Raw genomic sequence first — 4,520 nt, forward strand, 5'->3', positions numbered from 1 at the left:
TCTTTTATTGTTTTAGGCGGCCATTTTGGTGATTACTTTCCTAAATTAAACCGACTTAATTGTCAAGATTACACACAGTTTTGTGTGTTGGTGCGTTATATTCATCGTTTATTCCCGACAAGATGAGCAGAAACGGGACTCTCTCTCTCATATCTTTCTGCAATAACGTCTATTATCGTTTTAATTGTATTTTTTATTCGGCTGAAGAAGGGTTCTGAGTAGGAAATGTTCCGTATTAAGTATTTTTATTCTTTTTTCCGAAGCTGTATTATCCATTTTTGTTTACTGCTTTGAATATACCAGGTAAAATAGCAGAATTAATGACGCCCTAAATAGTGCGTGTAATGTAATGATAAGTGCGGTCAGTTGTATCACTCACGAGAGTCTCAGCTTCCACGGCACCACTGCTTGAGCCAATTCCTCCAATGATGACCTTTGTTTTTGTTTCTGTGCCAGCGACCTCGACCTTGATGTTGTAGCGCCATTTCCATCATGTCCTTGGCTAGGATATTTGTTGAGTAAACCCCATCTGACTTGATTATATCGGCACCTGAGAACACAATGAATTGTAATAAATGAAACCTTGGAGAAACCATAGTGTGTACTAGAAAGTTAACACATACAGATATAAATCCATGAATTAATATTAGGTCATTCATTTAAGAAATACTCATGATTTGAACTAGCTTTATATAATTCTCCACCAAGTCAAACGGAACCAAATTCTAATCCATGCAGTACAAATTCCATGGCAGGCGTCATTTTGTAATAAAATTCCTACAATGTATTTCTTCGGCTAAAGGCTCATACTCATTCAAACTAAGTCTTACATAGTCAAAGACTTGAGTTTTACGTCATGACTTTTATACGAAAACTGCAAGTCCATATAATATGTTACACACATTCAGAAAAAAAACCCGCTATCTTTGTTTTAATCTTTCTAAAATAATTATGTAGATGTGAGATATTGACTGCCTGAATTCTAATAACATGTATTATTATCAAATGCTTTACCGAGAGAGGAGGTCCGATAGCTCAGTTAGTAGAGCATTCGTTTCGCACCCAAAGGGACCAAGATCGATCCCTGCTGCAGTCGAAATTTTTTTCTGACCCCCCCCCCCCACCCCCCCCCGACCCTTGTCCACCCAGCAGTGATTGGGTAGCTGGGTCTGGCGGAAAGTATTTTGCGATAGACCAGCGTCATATCCAAAAGATTGCAGAAATTCCTATTGTCCTTTCAAAGCTATAGAAACCCGGGACAAACTCCGGTTGTATGGCTCCGAAGGACTACTTCACCGAGAGAAAAATAAAAGTTTGACTCCAAATTGTCCATTGTTTGTACTATGCTATTGGTTTTAACCAGAAGAAAATGTCCATCTTGATGCGTTACCTGGTTCGCGTTAGGTTCAAACAATATAGAGAAAATGAATAAACTCATCTTTAATTCTAAATGTCTTTTTAAGAAAATTGTGTCTTTTTTTCAGAATATATCTAATGACTTAATTAATCACTATTTTAAACAATCATCTTTTTTTTTCAATGTATTAACAGTAGAAATAATTTGGGCAGAAAAAAAAATTGGTACATCGACTTTTTGGGGAGATCACTTTTTTTTATTTGGCCAACCTCAATCGCCATTTTGCCCAGAGAACGTGGAGTAGTATTTTAAAATCATCAATCTTGCCTAAGACTAAATGGGGACTTTTATATGGCCTCCTATGCCATTATCCAGAAGAACCAGATCCAGGGGTAGAGCCTGGGGTCTTTCTATGGTAGCCAGAACCTCAGCATTCAGCAATGGTGCTTTTCTTGCAGTACTTCAGCATAGACTGCAAGAGTCTTTTTGGCATCGAATACAATGTCTTTTTCCTCCGCAATCCAGGAGGAAACCTGTGTGGTAAAAATTAGTATTGAAAAAAATATCAATAAAGACATCTGATACGTTTTCTTAACAAAATCTCTCTCTCTCTTCTCTCTCTCTCTCTCTCTCTCTCTCTCTCCTCTCTCTCTCTCTTCTCTCTCTCTCTCTCTAGATATATAAAAAAATAATATATATATATATATATCCCTCTCTCCCTCTATCTATCTATCTATTTATTATCTATATATCTATCTTGCACACCACACACGCGCGCGCGCGCGCGCACTTATCCCTCTTTCTCTATATCGCCCTCTCGATTCATTAGTCTTTCTTTTTCCTTCTATCATGCTATCTTGCACTCTATTCTTTCTCCCTTCCATCTAACTTTCTATCTATAAAATCTATCCACCTTTCCAAGTCCCCATTTGTTTATCATAAATTCAGACTCTCTTTGAACCAGCCCAATGACAAGTGTAGTGTCCAATCAAATATTTTTGTACTTTCTTTTGACAAGAAATGTAAATGGTGCAGCTCGAAGCTCGAAGAAATAGACAACAATGTGAACTTGAATGTAACCTTCAATTTAATATACGAAAACAGATAAAATGGACGTTTCAGGTTTCCCCTTTATCAACAAAACATCCTGTTTTGATGATAACGGGGAAACCCGAAACGTCCATTTTATCTGTTTTCGTATATTAAATTGAAGCTTACATTCAATTTCACTTTGTTATTATGAATTGAAAAGGGAAAACACACAGATTTGACTATACGTTACGCGTTAGTACCTTGATTATATCTTGTCCCTTGTTCCTTGCTTTAGACTGGACACTGACTGTAAAAGACGACTTCGTTGCGTTTGTTGAAACAACGTATGCCCATTTACCAGGCTGTAAGAACAAAAATAGAATTATATAATAGTTCAGAAAAAAAAAGATTGAAGATGACTATCAACTGCACATGAGGAAGGAAACTATTGTAATTCGTATCGATTCACAATTATGTTTTTAACCCTCTCCTTACCAACCACAGGAAAATTGTCACATTCGTTACGACGCAACCAACAATTTTATCTTTCTGATTTCTTGTGTATCTACATCACAAAATTTAAAAAACAGTTGTTGTTATAGTTATAAAAACTTGGCAGCAGCTTCTTATGGTTCACACTATTATGTTATGACGATCGACCCAATCAGCAAAGTCCGGTCCGCATTCGTGCACCGTCGCGAACCCGCCTGGTAGCATCGTCACAACACACCTTTCGACTAGATGCTCTGCCGTTTCGGGTTCTTGCCCAAAGCGTGGACATATTGGACAGGAAGTTAGACCCCACTGATGTAACGCACCGGCCGTTAGGCAGCTCCTCGACCGAAGCCGATTCGCAGCTACCCAGTGTCTCCTCTTACTGGTATCAAAGCCTGGCAACTTCTCACCAAGCTTAGAGGAGTGTAGGTCCCCGATTGGCAATGTGTTGTTGAGCCCATTTTTAGAACAATATTATGTATAGAGTGTACCTGTTGCATTTTTGTTTGGGTAAGAAAATTAAATTATATTTTTTTTTGTGTTGGATGAGTGTGAAGATTGGAGGATAAAATTCTGAAAATGGTTGGTAAGGAGAGAGTTGAAGTTGTTAACACGAATAAACTCAAAACTTGATTGTTACAAACTATTTGGTGAAATGGTCATCTGAAATTTTCTAATTTAAACAATCTCGACCTAAATTTTGTAAACTTTGGTTGCAAGTAAGCTTATTTTTGTGCGGCGTTGATAAATCAGAGATACGGTGTCTCGTTTTGTAACAAAGCAAGAAATTCTTGGCGCACCAACGACCTGATGGGTGACAAAACTGTGTGCATGGGTAAGGCACTTTACATTACACTCACTGCCCCTCATGACTCATGTATGAATGAGTACCCGGTTATAAGCAGTGACGAATAATGTAAGAATACCGATAAAGTAAAAGACGCCTTACCGGCGACATATATTTTGGTTGCATATGGATGACGTGGGGATAAATAAAACAATACGTAGCTCATTGAGCATTGTCAATCTCTGGGAATTCTCTTCGTACAGTTTCAAATTATTCATTCATTGCATCTTTGGGGGAATGAACACATTTCCACTTACACTGGGATCAGGCTTCAACAAGACTTTGAGAACCTTGGACTCCATGTCGTAGAGGAAGTTTTCGTAGTGTGTGTCAGCCGTGTAGATTCCGTCAGGTCCTGAGATAGCGACGTCTATAGGCTCTGTGATGCTGAAGGTCAAGGACGTTTGCCGACCAATCGTAGAATCGATGTAAAAGCTGTCCATGAATGGAGCGTCTTTGGTAACGAGTCCAGCATTCGTTAAAATCTAGAATGAATAGGAATAAAAGTGATTATTTACTGCGTTGTAAAATAAATGAATTTTTAAATGATTAGCACAGACTTAGAATGGATAACAAACAAATAGTTTTAAAAATCAACTAAATTCGCCACTAAAAGGATATTAGAGTTTAATCACATTTAGATAAGATTAAAAATGTCCTGTGCATAATTCGTAATAACGAGGAGAGCTTGACACATGTTTAATGTGTCAAATTTAATTCTCTTTCTTTTCTTTAATGTCTTTTATTTTTTATACTTTTCATAAAATTTCTTCAGTGAAATAGGGAGTT

At 37.5% G+C, this 4,520-nt stretch overlaps 1 pseudogene across 1 annotated transcript in view; it reads right to left on the reverse strand.

The window, feature by feature from the left end:
- Window positions 1-379: 379 nt before the first annotated feature.
- LOC144961029 (calcium-activated chloride channel regulator 4-like) overlaps window positions 380-4,520 on the reverse strand; it is an 11,654-nt pseudogene continuing 7,513 nt past the window's right edge. The window contains exons 6-9 of the transcript XR_013643034.1: window positions 3,989-4,216; window positions 2,650-2,751; window positions 1,814-1,890; window positions 380-550 (exon numbers count right to left, since the gene is read on the reverse strand). The product of XR_013643034.1 is annotated as a calcium-activated chloride channel regulator 4-like (transcript). The remainder of the gene's footprint in view (window positions 551-1,813; window positions 1,891-2,649; window positions 2,752-3,988; window positions 4,217-4,520) is intronic.

The sequence above is a fragment of the Berghia stephanieae genome, unplaced genomic scaffold (assembly GCF_034508935.2).
Source record: "Berghia stephanieae isolate SIO BIC M18660-M18661 unplaced genomic scaffold, UCSD_Bste_1.3 scaffold1269, whole genome shotgun sequence".
NCBI classification, from domain to species: domain Eukaryota; kingdom Metazoa; phylum Mollusca; class Gastropoda; order Nudibranchia; family Aeolidiidae; genus Berghia; species Berghia stephanieae.